Source organism: Bufo gargarizans, chromosome 3 (genome assembly GCF_014858855.1).
Source record: "Bufo gargarizans isolate SCDJY-AF-19 chromosome 3, ASM1485885v1, whole genome shotgun sequence".
Classification (NCBI taxonomy): Eukaryota; Metazoa; Chordata; class Amphibia; order Anura; family Bufonidae; genus Bufo; species Bufo gargarizans.
In genome coordinates this window covers 328,707,979-328,724,741 of record NC_058082.1, presented here as the reverse complement: position 1 = coordinate 328,724,741, position 16,763 = coordinate 328,707,979, and positions in this window count along the sequence as shown.

Sequence of the window (16,763 nt, the reverse complement as noted above, 5' to 3'; positions counted from 1 at the left end):
AAAGGAGAGGATGCTGTGAATGTTACTGTTAAGGGGGCAGGACGCTATGGAGGTCACTATTAAAGGGGTGTGGTACTGTAGATTAGGGTGTTTCATTATGTAATGGAAAAAATAAAATGTTACATTTTTGCAGGCTTTGCTTACTCCCCGAGTCTCAGTGATGTAAAAGATATATATGCCAAATTTCAAGAAGATTGGATATTTGCACACTTCGATCAGTTTTGCAAAAGTAGGCAAAAAATATGATTTTTCAATGTTAATTACTTTTATTAGCAAATCTAGAAATCACAAACTTAAAACAATATTAAAACTAGACACCAAGATTAATAGGTAGCATGACAGGCAAAACGTGTTATATTAATCAACTTTGAACAATGCAATCCCTTCTTTTGTTAGCTTGGTGATGACTTTTCTGTGATGCTTGACTACCCTCAACAAGAATTGTTTCTGTTGTTCATCCCTGACCAATTCGTTAAACTTTTTTTATCAGAGCAACCTTTTTCTGCGGTATCAATGACCACCTTAAGAGCATTTACATGGCTTCTTAGAGAATCACTGCAGTATTCTGTGACATCGTGGATTAAAAGAACGTCTTTGTTTTATTAGTAACTAGAGTTGAACGGACACGTGAATGTTCGGGTTCGACGGGTTCGGCCGAACTTCACAAAAAAGTTCAAGATCGGGACCCGAACTTGACCCCGAACCTGAACCCCATTGAAGTCAATGGGGACCAGAACTTTTGAGCACTAAAATGGCTGTAAAAATGTCATGGAAAGGGCTAGAGGGCTGGCATAAAAATGTGGTTAAGAGCATGGCAAGTGCTCTGCAAAAAAATGTGAATAGAGAAATTACTTTAAATAACATAAAATACGCAAATATAATAATCTTGATCTAGGAGGACAAGGTCCATATGGAATAGGAGGTTAAGGAGGCAGTGGATATGGCGGTGTAGGTGGAAGCGGCGGTGGAGGAGGAGGAGGAGGTAGCCTACACTGCTTTTTGGTTTTACATTTATTTGTATTTTTTTTAATTAGGGTACACCTCAAAACATTGGGAAATATAACCTGTGATAACCCCCTCCAGTCGTGCTAAACACACGTTCAGACAATACACTGGCTGCAGGGCAGGCCAGCACCTCCAAGGCCTAAAGGGCAAGCTCAGGCCATGTGCCCAATTTGGAGACCTAGAAGTTGAAGGGAGCAGACCCATCATTCAGTACGTGTAGGCGTGTGCACACTTACTGCCCCACCATGTCGCACGTCCCTGTGATGTCCACGATCCAATTGGATATCTTCTCTATCAACTATCTATGTTATTTTATGCACCTACCATGGCAATAACGGGTGGCGAGGAATCAGGGTTCCAGGCTGGAGAGGGAGCCTGAGAAAGGGATTACACATTCAAGGGAGGTCAATGGATGAGATTAAATGTAATTGGAAATGTGGGACAAAGTATTGAAGCATAAGATTCCAAGTTAAGGAGGGGGCCCTCGGTAAATTACCCTCTCCCGACTCAGGGAGGTAGTGACAATAAATAACAATACAGGACTCCTAAGATGCCCTGTTATTGTAATGATTAATAAAAAATTATAGGGAATGTCACTGGGGTATTTTGGATTTGGAAACGTTAGCCAGGAGAGGCCCTGCTGCCGCTTTGTTGACTTTAGATAACTTCTGCCTGATCGCACATCCCCGTGACATCCACGATCCATTTGGATATCTTCTCTATCAACTTTCGATGTTATTTTCTGAGCCTACCATGTTGATCACGGTTATCAGCGAATCAGGGTTCCACCCCGGAGAGGGAGCGTGAGAAAGGGAGACCTCATCCAAGGGAGGTCAATGGCTGCAATGGGATGAAGCGGAAATGTGGGACAAGTTATTAAATCAGAATGATCGAATGAAAGGGCCAATTAAAGAGGAATTATTGAAATTTAAGTCCCTGTCACTTATGCAGAGCTGGGGGTTTTCATCGCCATGGGTTAATGTCACCCACCAATGGAACAGATTATTTTTTAACATTTCGGTACCTGTCACCTATGCAGAGCATTTTTGCCTTTCACCCAGCAAAAATTGTAAAATATCACCCAAGAATGTAACAAAAAAATTAGTGAATTTTATTAACCTGTCTACTAGGTAGAGCAGGGGTCTATCACAGCCACAAATTGTTGAATGTCACCTGAAAATGTAACAGAAAGATTAGTGAAATGTATTAAGCTGTCAATTAGGTAGAGCAGGGGTATATCACGGACAAAAATTTGTGAATTTCACCCGAAAATGTAACAGACAAATTATAGATTTTTCTTTTTTCCTGTCTACTAGGTATAGCAGTGGTATATCACACCCAAAAATTGGTGAATTTCACCAGAAAACGTAACAGACACATTTTGTTTTTATTTTTACCTGTCTACTAGGTATAGGAGTGATATATCACACCCAAATATTGGTGAATTTCACCCAAAAATGTAACAGAAATTTTTTATTTTATTTTTAACCTGTCTACTAGGTATAGCAGTGGTATATCTCACCCCAAAATTGGTGAATTTTACCCGAAAATGTAACAGACCAATTAGTGAAATGACGTACAAATTTAAGCAAAAAAACTTGATTTATGAGGTGTAGGTCCATATGGAGTAGGAGTTTGAGGAGGCAGTGGATGTAGCAGTGTAGGTGGAAGCGGCAGTGGAGAAGGACGAGGTAGCCAACACTGGTTTATGGTTTACATTTTTTATTTTTTTATTTTTTAGGATACACTCCAAAAGAGAGGGAAAAATAAAAAAATACAACATGAGCAATTGCGCTGTAGTATAACAATGGCTGGGTAAGGCTGGTATACATGTCTATTCTGCACAAGGTAAGAACAAGTCTTGTGGGATCCATGCCTGGTTTATTTTAATGAATGTGAGCTTGTCTATATTGGCTGTGGACAGGCGGCTGTGCTTGTCTGTGATAACACCCCCTGCCATGCTAAACACACGTTAAGACAATGCACTTGCTGCAGGGCAGGCCAGCACCTCCAAGGCATAAAGGGCAAGCTCAGGCCATGTGCCCAATTTGGAGACCCAGAAGTTGAAGGGGCAGACCAGTCATTCAGTATGTGTAGGCGTGTGCACACATACTGCTCCACCATGTTGGTGAAATACTGCCTCTTGCTAAGGCGTTTCAAATCAGCTGGTGGTACTGGTTGTTGTGGCGCTGACAAAGCTTTTCCACATTTCGGCCATGCTAACCCTGCCTTCTAAGGTGCTGGCGGTGCCCCAGCTGCGTTAGCGACCTCTTCCTGCTCCTCTGCCTTCGCCTTGTGCTTCCACTGAGCCCCCGCTGTCAGGTGGGAATGCGACCAGCAGCACGTCTACCAGTGTGCGCTTGTACTTGCGCATCTTATGATCATGCTCCAGTGAGAGAATTGAAGACGGTACGTTGTCCTTGTAATATGGATCCAGCAGCGTGGCCACCCAGTAATCAGCACAAGTTAGAATGTGGTTAACTCGGCGGTCATTGTGGAGACACTGCAGCATGTAATCGCTCATGTGTGCCAGGCTGCCCAGAGGCAAAGAAAAGCTATCCTCTGTGGGAGGTGTACCGTCTGTTGCCTCTGTATCCCCCCAGCCATGCACCAGTGAGGGCCATCATCTGGTTTGGGTGCCACCCTGCTGTGAACATGGTTCCTCCTCTTCCATCTCCTCCTCCTCATACTCCACCACGTGATCCTCCAGAAATGTGCCCTGGCTGGACTATTGTTTACCTGGCGTTTGTGGGTGCATGAACCTACCCTCGGAGCCACTTGCGAATGACTTGCCGGAAACCCTGCAAAATAATCCCTCCTGCTGTCGTTTACCCCTGGCTGTGCTGAAGTTGGTGGTGAAAGTGTTATGCTGACCGGATGAGGAGCCGGTAGAGGATGAGGAAGCGGAGTAGGAGGAGGAAGCAACAGGAGCCAAAATGGAGCAACTGCAATCCTCGGTGGTGGAAGGACATGCGGTAAACTGCTATCCACCTCAGGCCCAGCCGCCACTGCATTTATACAGTGTGCTATGGAGATATAATGTCCCTGACTGTGCTTACTGGTCCACGTATCCATAGTAAGGTGCACCTTGCCACAGATGGCGTTGTGCAGTGCACACCTGATTTTGTCCCCCACTTGGTTGTGCAGGGAAGGAATGGCACGCCTGGAAAAGTTGTGGCGGCTGGGCACGGCGTACTGTGGGACAGCCACCACCATAAGGCTTTAAAACTCTCCGTCTCTACCAAACAGAATTACAGCATTTCAAAGGCCGGTAATTTTGAAATGCTGGCATTTAGGGCCAGGGATCGCGGGTGGGTAGGGGGGTACTTCCTCTTACACTTCAGTGTTTGGCAGATGGAGAGCTGAACAATTTTGTGGGACATTGTGGAGATGCTTGGTGACCCAGATGGTGGTGTTGCTGGCAGAGCCTCTGTTTGCGGGGTGGCAGGTGGCACTGTCACTCCAGAGGTGGATGAAGAGGCCGAGACTGCAGCAGAAGAGGAAGCAGCAGGAGCCAGAGACCTTTCTTAGTTTTTGAGGTGTCTACTCCACTGCAGCTCGTGCTTTGCACTTAGATGCCTGGTCATGCAGGTTGTGCTCAGGTTGAGAACGTTTATGACTCGCTTCAGGCTCTGATTGCACAGCGTGCAAACCACTCGTGTCTTGTCATCAGCACATTGTCTGACATGCCACGCCAGGGAACAAATACCACTGCGGGTTCTGTCGCCTACTCATACCTGAGGAAGGGGTTTCACTTGTGCGTGTAGCTGGCACAGATCGACCACATCCTCTCCCTGCAACAGAAGCTCCACCAGCAGCACCACGACCGGGGCCACTTGCCTTATTTGACTCTCCTCATATTTCTCAAATTTAGGATTTTGCCCTAAATGGGTGTTTTTTTTTTTATAGCAGAATAGAACCATAGTATCTAAAGGGTGTATCTCACAATGACATATGCAGCAAAAGCTGCTAAATTAAGTTTTCTGCCCAAAATGGGTGTTTTTTTTTTGTTGTTTGTTTTTTAATTTTTTATTTAAAGTATTCGTAATTGTACAATCATAGAGAAGCATAAGTCATACATAGACAATAAAAAACTGTACGGGGTAGATAATTCAGTTGTAAGCAGTAACAGAGAAGTTAAACTGTAACATGGACATATTTGATGACTTAAGTGCAGTTGAGTGAACATATTTCTATGAGAATTTGAGAAGAGGAAAGGTTTGTATACCCTTACTTTTAAAATATGTTGATTAGATGACTATTATTCAACTCTTAATTAACTCTCTACTAACTCTCTACTGACTAGAGGGTACTATATATACTGTAAATAAACCAGTCGGCAAAGGTTGTTTAATTGGTAGGGGTAGGGGTAGCTCACCCTTGATTAGAGTGTCTGTGTTTGACCCACTTTACCCATCTACCTTTAAATTTTGGGTAATTGCGTGCTTCAGCAGCTGCTAGCTCTTCAAGCCTAAATATAGAGTCGATTATTTCTCTCCATAGATCTGGAGATGGAAGTTCGGCTGTGAGCCAGAAACGAGGTAAAAGGAGGCGTGCGGCCATAAGAAGAGTGTAGAATAATGAAGGAATCCTTGAGGTAGAATCTGGTGAAGGCAGACTTAGCAAGGCAAGCTGGGGGTTTGGTGGTATTGAGGTTTCGCATATTTTATTGCTCAGGTTGAATATCTCTTCCCACCAACTTAATTCTCGGGGGCATAGCCACCATATGTGGAAGAAGGTTCCCCTAGACTCATTGCACCTCCAACACCTATCCGAATTAGAACTTTCATATTTGGACGTGATGTCAGGGGTTTTGTACCACCTTGTCAATAATTTGTAACCATTTTCCTGAATTAGGACACACCTTGAGGATTTATGAGGGGTAATATATAGATTGTTTAAGTCTTGTGGTGAGAAAGAGGTATTCAAATCTTTTTCCCACAAGCCCACATAAGCTGGTTTTGGCATGTTAATGGGAGTATTCAATCTTTTGTAAAGTTGAGAGATCGGCTTGCTAATTGTGGTTTGGCTGCATATCCATCCTTCAAACCAGGTAATTGGTCTGAGGAGAGTTTGAAAGGGGATATGTTTAGTAATGTAGTTGTGGAGGAAAGATATTGGAGAAGGAAGTGAATCTGAAGTGGAGAGTAATGTGGCAATATCTTTTTTGTTTGCTATCTTCCCTTCTATGTCAAATAATGATATAATAGGGATTTGGGATGTTTTAAGTGATTTGGGGAGGCATTTTTTCAACTCCAATGGAGCCAGCTCCAACACATCTCTCACTTGAATCAAGGGTGAGGGTAAGGGAAAACCCCAGTTGGATTCTTGAAACCATTTCCATACTTTCAGCGAGGAGTTTATAATCTGGCTGGTTTTGGAAAGGGAAGCAAGTTTTTCCTTTTCACCCGTCAGTAGTGCCCTGAATGAGAATTGAACTATGGAGGACTCCATTTCTACCCAAGATTTATAGGATGGTTCACGAAACCAGTCAAGAATTCTGGTTAAATGGATAGCTTTGTTGTAGAGTTGGGGGTTGGGAAGGACAATACCTCCCATTTCCGTGGGTTTTTGCAAAGTAGTTGTCGCCAGTCTCTGGCTTTTTTGTTTCCATATAAATTTACGGACCATTTTTATTAAGGTAGTGAAATATTTGTTTTTAATTGGGATAGGTAGTACTTGCTGTAAGTAGTTAAGTCTAGGAATAATAAGGGAAGTGACTAAGTTTTTCCTACCAAACCACGACAACGTCTGAAGATCTAGATGGAGCTGGTCGGATATAGATTGAAGGGTTGTAATTGAGGTAAAAAAGGTTATCGGGGTCGGGGCCTATTTTAATTCCCAAGTAAGTAATGTAAGGGCTGTCCCAATTAAAGGGCGATTTAGCTTTTAGGGAGGGTAGTGTAGATGTTGGGATGCCGATACCCATAGCTTGGGATTTGTTCATATTCATTTTAAAATTGGACAGGGGGCTGAATCGTTCTAGTAAATTGTATATGGCGGATAAGGAGGTTTGTGGGTTTGTGGTGAGGATTAAAAGATCATCCGCAAAGGCTGCGGTCTTGTGTTCTTGTTTTCCCATTTTTATCCCTGCAATTTTTGAGTCTTGCCTGATAGTTTGTAAAAGTGGCTCCATGGTTATTACGAACAAGAGGGGGGATAGGGGGCAACCTTGCCTCGTGCCATTTCAAATTACAAACGAGGGGGATATAGTGTAATTTACTAGCACTGATATTGAATTCCCAGCTGACCCTGTCAAATGCTTTCTCTGCATCAGTGCTCAGCAATGTCAGGGGGATACATTTCTTTTTTGCGTAATAAATGGCGTTTAGGATTCTAGCTGTGTTGTCTTTCCCTTCTTTGCCTTTTACAAAACCTGTCTGATCTCTATGGATCAGGTCTGGAAGGAAAGGGGCGAGACGGTTAGCCAGCATTTTAGCAAGAAGTTTTAGGTCTAAGTTTAGTAAGGAGATAGGGCGGTAGTTTGAGCACTGAGATGGATCTTTACCTTCTTTGGGCAGAAAGGTAATATAGGCTTTAGTCATGTCTGTTGAGAGGGAGCTGTTACATATCTGTAACAAGTGTGGGATGAGGGTATTACTAAAGGAGCGGTAATAAAGGGCCGGAAGTCCGTCTGGGCCAGGGGCTTTACCGTGTGGGAGATTATTTATGGGTTTTTTGAGTTCTTTATAGTTGAAGGTAGCAATGAGGGCTGACCTTTGAGTTTCAGACAGTTTGGGGAGGATGATAGCGTTGAGGAAGGAGTCTATGGCATCCGAATTTGGTGAAATTTGGTCTTTTAACTTGCTTTGTGGGATGTTATATACAGTTTGGTAGTATTCTTGGAACTGAACCGCAATTTCCTTAGAAGTTATGGCCATTCCCCCTTCTTTTTTATTAATTTTACTAATATGGTTTTGGACTTTCCTCTTTTTTATGAGGCCCATCATTAGCTTGGAGGCTTTGTTGCCGTGAGCAAAATATTTAAATTGGGAGTGCAAGTAGAGTCTGGCTGATTTTGTATTAAGGAGGTTTTTTAATTCTGATCTAAGATCATTAAGTTGGGAGAGGTTGGAGATTAGTAGGGTCTTCTTGTGTATCTCTTCTATTTTTTGGATTTCTGAAAGAAGCTGTTCCACCTTCGCCGTCCTCTTTTTTTTAAATTGGGTTCCAAGTTTGATAAACTGCCCTCTTACATAAGCTTTGTGTGCATCCCACACCACATGAGGGGAGGTCTCAGGAATGGCGTTCAGGTGGAAGTACTCCTCCAGGTGGCTTTGTACTTGATTTTTAAGTTCCAGGATAGTAATTAGTTGTTCGTTTAACCTCCATTTGAATGCTTTGGGTGTATTTTGGGGGATGGTAATCGATAAGTAAATGGGGGAGTGGTCTGAAAGGTGTATGGAACCAATCTTGGCATTAGTGCAATACTGGAGGTGTTCTTTAGAGATAAAAAGATAATCCAATCTGTGGTAGGATTGATGCATATTGGAATAAAAAGTGTGATCTCTACCAAGGGGGTTTAAGATTCTCCAAACATCCACCAACTGAAGAGAGTGGAGTTGTTTGTGAATAGTCCTGAGCTTTTTTTGGAAGAGAGAGGATTTTTGAGAGGTGGAATCTAAAATAGGATCTAGTGAGATGTTAAAATCCCCACCCATAACGACTATACCTTCTTTAAACTTTTCCACTACAGGAGATATTTCATTATACCATTTGTGTTGAAGGGTGTTAGGGGCATAAATGTTGATAAATGTGTATAACTGGTTCGCAAAAGTACCTTTCACCATTATGTACCGGCCTTCCGGATCTTGTATATGGGAGACATGCTGGAATGGACTACCCTTTTTGAAACCTATGCTGACTCCCCTGGAAGCTGAAGTATCGGATCCGCTATGATACCACACTGGAAAATTAGAAAATGAAAAGTTAGGATAGTGATCAGATTTATAGTGCGTCTCCTGAAGGAAAATAATAGAGCAGTTCTCCTTTTTTAGTAGAGAGAATATCTGGGCTCTTTTTGAAGGTGATTTGAAGCCTTTGACATTATATGAGGAAATTTGGAGATCTGTCATGGTATAAGCAAGAAGGAGTATCTCATATATGCTATTATGGCACGGGTATAGACGGATTCCAAGTTTCCAGCCTCCAGAGGAGCAAACACCCCGCTTACATGACTTAAATTGTCTCCATAGCTCAAATTCTGCATAGTGTCACAGTGTCCCTGTAAACTAACAATAACATAAAGCAAAAATAAGCAATATGCCCGGGTTAGTGTACGAGCCATTGCTGAACAATACAACAAGTAACTTTTAGAAATACGCTGAGTAGTGTTAATTAGTGGTTTCAAAGCCCGGAAGAACCGGGTAGGAGGGAAAGGGGGAGAGGGGGGGGAGGTGGGAGTATAGGTTTGGAATTAGTTGGATCACCCTATGAAGAGGTTAGTAACCATCTGGAGAACAATAGGTGTTTGAGTATGCAGGATACAGCATATCTTTAAAGAGGTAAATTGACAGGAAATGAAGGCAAGATAAAGGGATATGTAAGTGTAGTTAAATCAATATGTTTCAGGCAATGTATACTTAAAGCCGGTCAACTGGGTATCAATTGTCCACTGCTAGACGTCTTGGGGATGGGCCATGGGTGTTTCTCCTTTGTCTTTGAGACTTTGCTGCCAGGGTTTCCTTAAAAAAAGCTCTGGAAATATCTGTATCATCCCCGTTCTCCCAATCTTGGGCTGGGGGTTCTGCCTGTCTGCGGCTTGAAGCGTTCGGAATGTCTGGCGCAGTTCTGTGATCTCTGGACGCAACAGTTGCGGCAGCTTTCTTGATGAACTTGTCCATCTCTCCGCTTGTTGGGTTGGATTTTTGCTGACCAGCTGAGTCCCCAGCTTTTGAGCCACCTATTTTCACAATTTTGGTTAAACCAGGCTAAATTTCCACGCTATTAGGGTGAATAGTGGATCTGGGTGACGAGGTTAGGTCATCTCGTTCTGATGTTGGTTCCTCTCCCTTTTTAAGTTTTTAATGCTGCTAAGGTAAGCTTTAATTGTGGGCTAGGTTACCTTGCGTCAGGCTTGCGATGGCTTGTTCTTGCCAATTGAGACAGGGGGATGTCTCTATCTTCCCCTCCGCTCCGCCGCAGATCAAGGCCGGGGATTCTTCTACAGCTAGGCCTCGCTCGTAGCCCTGGACCGGAGCGGACTTTCAGACTTTCAGCTCCAGAGAGGTCTCAAAACGGAGCGGTAGTCAATCCAAGACTCCTAGGATCTGAGATAAGGTCGCTTCTGTGTCAGCACGTAGATTTGTATCAGTGATGAGATGCTGCGGGTCTATTCTTTTCAGGTCCGTCGCGATTCGCGGCCGGATCTATTTTCGCCGGTCTTTAGTGTAGTTGAACCCGGAGTGAGAGACACCGATGGTTTGCAGGAGTTCCGGACTGTTATCTTCGTTCCCCCCGATGATCCAAATGGGAACCAAGGATCTTTATTAATATTGGCGGTAAAACGGCATGCAAGCCGCGGGGTACGGCTGCTGTGACCCGTATGGGCTCTCTAACAAAGTCCGGTGTTTGCCAGGCTATTGTAGGCCGCAACTCCTCGCCGACTCAAATTTCGAAAATAAAGATATCCTGGTGTTCCAGGCAGTGTCCTGTGTCAGGATCTGATATTTTCAGAATTAATAAATCTTTTCTAGCCGAGTTATGGCTGATTTTAGTTACACTCTCTTCAGAGCTCACACAAGCTGCAACCGAACAGCTCTGCCAAAATGGGTGTTTTTTTTTAATAGCAGTATAAAACCACAGTATATAAAGGGTGTATCTCACACGTACAGATGCAGACTAGGCCACAAATAAATATTTTTGCCCAAAATTGATGTTTTATTAATAGCAGAATAGAGCCACAGTATCTAAACGGTGTATCTCACAATGACATATGCAGCAAAGGCTGCAAAATTAAGTTTTTTGCCCAAAAAGGGTGTTTTTTTTACTAACAGAATATGACAGCTGTATATAACACTTGAATTTCACACGTGCATATGCAGCAAGGGCTGTAAAATTGTGTATTTTGCCCAAAAAGGGTGTTTTTTAAAACCCAGAAAATTATAGTTATATTTCTAGCTTATATTGCACACTAATGCGGCAGAGGCCCAAGATGAAGGTTATTGCAAAAAATTGGTGTTTTTTCAAAGCCAGAAAACTAATGAAGTATTTCAAACTTGTTTTTAACAATCACAGATGCAGCAACGGCTGCAATATAAAGTATTTTGCCCAAAAAGCGTGTTTTATTACTAACAGAATATGACAGCTGTAAATAACGCTTGAATTTCACATGTGCAGATGCAGCAAGGGCTCTAAAATTGTGTATTCTGCCCAAAAAGGGTGTTTTTTTAAAACTCAGAAAATTATAGCTGTATTTCTAGCCTAAATTACACACTGACTAATGCTGCAAAGGCACCAGATGTAGTATATTCCCAAAAAATTTAGTTTTTTTATTTATTTCAAGCTTGGATTTGAATGTTACAAAAGCACATATGCAGTGCTGGTGCAATGAGCTTGCAAAAAATGGCCGCCACCACCCACCTAACTAACAGACGGATAAAAGTTATTTTTCTCTGTCACTGGGCTCAGGGCAGGGGAAAAAGATTGTGCACTGCACCCACACAACTAAATCTATGTAGATCGCTGAGTTCAATTGGAGTTCTGATTAAAGATTCTGTCCTATTCTCTCCCTCACAACAGCAGCATCCTATCTCTACACTAAGCACAGTAGAGTGACCTACAGTGCTATGTGACTCCAGCTTATACAGAGGCTGGGTCACATGCTGCACTGGTAAATCACAGCCATGCCATTAGTAGGCATGGCTGTGATGGCTTCTAAGGGCACACAGTTAACAACTTGCTGATCGGCTTCTCTGCAGCCTTTCAAAAAGCGCTAAGAAATCGCCGAACACTGAACCCAAACCCAAACTTTTACAGGAATGTTACAGTTCAGGTTCGCTCAACCCTATTAGTAACAAAATGGCTCAGGTGTTTTCCTTCAAAAACTTGGATTTTACCCTCTAATCTTTTCATTTCCTTTTTCTTTGCAGGTTTGGTTTCAAATTTTTTTGTCATATTTTCCTTCACAGCCTGAGTAATACGTTCATCCAAAAAAGCCAATCCGACGTTTGTTTTTGACAGATACCAAAGGTGTCTCTTAGCAACTGTGAGAGCACTTTTTTTTTAAAGTCTACATCTGGGTAAGAAAATATTTATATATATAAAGGTAGAAAGGTGTGGGCAGCACAGCTGTCTGTAGGTGCGGTCGGAGTGCCAGTGGCTGTGGGGGCAATCCACCTCCAGTAAAATAAATAAAACAATTCCACAGCACTTCCAAGGCGTAAAAAAAGTAGAAAAGGCTTTATTCACCAGACCCGCAACGTTTCGATCTGCTTTCTGGGATCTTTCTCAAGCAGTGACATGATAGATGACATATGTGAAGCGGACAAGCTTGAGAAAGGCTCTTGTATGAGCTTAAACGTTGCTTTCCACATGGGTTAATAAACACCATTGCTTTTTTATCTGGAGTGCTGTCTGCTTTTCGTCTTTATCTACACGGGGTAAGCAGCTATATCCCTGGACCTAGCACCCGCTAGTACTTGTCTCTCCAGTGCCGCCATCACTTTCCCTTTTTTATATATATATATATATATATATATAGATATAAAAATTGGACTGCACTCCAAACAATTCGTGAAGAAAATCTGTGTTTTATTCACCCATCTATGGCAAAGCGACGTTTCGGCTCCAACTGAGCCTTTCTCAAGCGAAAGGCTCAGTTGGAGCCGAAACGTCGCTTTGCCATAGATGGGTGAATAAAACACAGATTTTCTTCACGAATTGTTTGGAGTGCAGTCCAATTTTTGTATCTACATTACTGGGTAAGCACCTGCTGCCGTCCTTGGATTTTGCACCCATATATCCTCAGGGTGGTGCCGCCTGTGGTTTTCCTTTATATATATATATATATATATATATATCTTTTACATCACTGAGACTCGGGGCGTAAGCAAAGTCATTTAAAAATTACATCTTTGGAAAAATGAAACACCCTAGATCAGTGATGGCAAACCTTTTAGAAACCAAGGGCCCAAACTGCAACCCTACAACCCACTTGTTTATCACAGAATGCCAACGTGGCAATTTACTTTGAATACTACAGTCCAATATAGTATATCATCCATATATTTTATAATTTAGCTCTAATAGCCTGCCTACATTCAGTGTGCTGTCTGTGCTGTTCATAGTGCGCCCTGCACTGATGAATGGCAGGAACAGTCTAAGGCATATTGGTATGCCATAGACTTTTTACAGGGGCAGGTGCTCACAGAAAGGGTTCTGAGTACCGCCTCTGGCACCCGTGCCATAGGTTCACCACCACTGCCCTAGATGTTACTGTTATAGTGGATACTGTAGATATATTTTAACAACACACACAAACATTAAATGAAATAGATGAAATATACCCGTGCAAAGCCGGGTCCTTCTGCTAGTGTAAGGTAATTGGAAATATATTTATAATAAAATAATATTTAAGTATTTCACTGTTCTTAATTCATGGAGAACCTCTTCAAAGAATCCTCTTCTATGTTGATATAGAAAGCTTATTTCCTCTAAATGTAGAGGATGTCTTCTTATCATAGTCATAGTCTTGGGTATAAATAGATCATGGGAGAGATCTCTGTACTGACCCCTGATATATTTATACATAGTAATTAGATCTCATCTCAGTCATCTTTTTTCATTTATACATAGTAATTAGATCTCATCTCAGTCATCTTTTTTCTAAAGTGAATAACCCTAATGTTGATAATCTTTCAGGGTATTACTCATTCCAGTTATTACTTTAGTTGCTCTCCTCTGTACCCTCTCCTGCTCTGCTATGTCTGCCTTGTTCACAGAAGGCTAGAACTGTACACAGTACTCCATGTATGGTCCGACTAGTGATTTGCAAAGTGGCAGGACTATGTTCTCATCATGGGCATCTGTGCTTCTTTTGATGCACCCCATAATCTTATTGGCCTTGGCTGCAGCTGCCTGGTTTCTACAGCTAAGTTTGCTATTCACAAAAAAATCCTAAGTCCTTTTCCATGTCAGTGTTACTGAGTGTTTTACCATTTAGTATGTACTGATGACTTACATTATTCCTTCCCATGTGCATAACCTTACACTTATCAGTGTTAAACCTCATCTGCCACTTCTCTGCCCAAGCCTCCAATCTATCCAGATCCCTATGTAGCAGTATACTGTCCTCTTCCGTATTAATTACACAGTTCAGTGTCATCTGCCAAAATTTTTTATTTTACAGCGCAAACCTTTGACAAGATCATTAATAAATATATTGCAGAGAATAAGGCCTAATACTGACCCCTGAGGTACTCTAGTTACAGTGACCCAATCTGAGTGTGTACCATTAATAACCACCCTCTGTTTTCTATCACTGAGCCAGTTACTTACCCACATACAGACATTTTCTCCCAGTCCGAGCATTCTCATTTTATATACTAACAACCTTTTATGTGGTACAGTGTCAAATGCTTTTGAGATGTCCAAATATACAACATCCATTGATTTACCGCGGTCAAGTCTAGAACTTACCTCCTTATAGAAAACTGATTATATTAGTTTGACATAACTGGTCCCTCATGAAGCCATTCTGATATGGCGTTATTTGCTTAGGCTACTTTCACACTTGCGGCAGGACGGATCCGACATGCCTTTCACCATGTCGGATCCGTCCTGCGGCTATTTCGCCGTGCCGCTCCGTCCCCATTGACTATAATGGGGATGGGGCGGAGCTCCAGCGCGGCGGTGCATGGCGAAAGCCACCAGACTAAAAAGCCTGACATGCAGTAATTTTAGTCCGGCGGCCTTTCGCCATGCACCGCCGTACTGCGCCGGAGCTCCGCCCCCGTGCACATTATAGTCAATGGGGACGGAGCGGCGGTCCGGCAGCACGGCGAAATAGCCGCAGGACGGATCCGATATAGTGAACAGCCTGTCGGATCCGTCCTGCCGCAAGTGTGAAAGTAGCCTTATTTTCATTGAGGTACTCCAAGATAGCATCTCTTAGAAAACCTTCAAACAGTTTACGCACAACAGATGTTAGAATTACCGGCCTATAGTTTCCGGGCTCTGTTTTGAGCCCTTTTTGAATATTGGCACTACATTTGCTTAGCGTAAGAGCATAATTATCACTTTATGTCTTTGGATCAGTTACATAAAATACATTTAAAAACTTTGTACGAAAAAAAAAACTGTGGTGTGAATGTATTAAAAACTTTAGGAAGACAGGTCAGGGTTTTAAGCCATGCTAAAGGTTGCACGCCCTGTGAAAAACCTGGCTGCTTTTTACAGACATCACACAACTCTTGCTCATAGCAGTGTGTGGGATTGTAGTTCAGCCCTATAATTGCTCTGCTGTAATACCATATACAGACCATGGACAAGAGTGGTCTGTATTTGGTATTGTCTAAAAATGAAAATCAGACATCATATAGTACATGATTATCTATCTCTAACAAAGCTAGAACCAGCCCTGTACATTCAATTTCTAAGTGCATAGTATGCTATTAACAGATACCTACTGAGGTATAAGGAATGAATGCAGAATACATAACATGTCTACATTTCTCATGTCCACTACAATAAACTGCAAACCCGGAGCTTGAGAAAGACCATTGTTGATTGCTCCCCATTGATTAAAGTTAGGAAGGAAGACATTCATTCCAGGCTGCAAGAAAGATAAAAGCTTGCCGATAGCTACTGCACACAATTGTGCCATGCAATGATTCTCCATAGCAATCAAATGTGGAGAGAAGGATAAGAAAAAACACCCCATTACTTCACCTGGTGGACAGTTTGCTAGAATGGACTAATAGACTGTGAACAAGTGTGCTGTATCAGCATGAAGTTAAATCTATATTCCATGTTTTTTTTCCAGGCCAGTTGATCAGAGACAGTCTTGACAAACTTTATTAATCATGAAAGTCAGAAGGAAGATTATATTACAAGTAATTGTAGACTTAATGCTTCAGCTTAATTAGCATTAACATTCAGCGTCTTTTGTTAATATTTCTCTTAATTCTATTCAGAAAATTCCAAATCTATAAAGACCTAAAGCAAAAACAATACAATCAAGGTTACACACAATGCACATTATACTAACAATAAAAATGTACAATTAACGGGGTATTCTTTAGTGCATTTATTTATAAAATATGAGATCATACATTTTCAAAATGGTTATCCCACGAGTAATGTAATAAATGGAAATCAGACATCATATAACAATCTCTTTCTAACAAAGCTAGAACCAGATCTTTACCTCACATGAGTCCAGAACTCCCCCATTGCCATATCTTTGGAGGCATGTTCTTAGTTCTCAGTAAGTGGGTGTGCAGATGCACATTTGCAGCTAAGGACTAGTGTCCATTCTGCTTCAACTCTCTCCCTGTAAAGGTCCTTTTACACAGACCTATCATTGACAATTACCGGGATGAGCATTTGTAGAAACGCTTGTTCCTGACAATTGTCCCGTTTATGAGTGCCAGAAATCTCACCTTCTCTGATGGTCAGGCAACTATCAGAAAGTTTGGAGTCATTCCTGATAATTGCCTGTTAAATCATCCTGTGTAAAAGGACGATTACGGTCACAATGTCTAACAGCAGATATGGGTGTTGGCAGTAGGAATATGGAACTGAGCATGTGTGCTCAA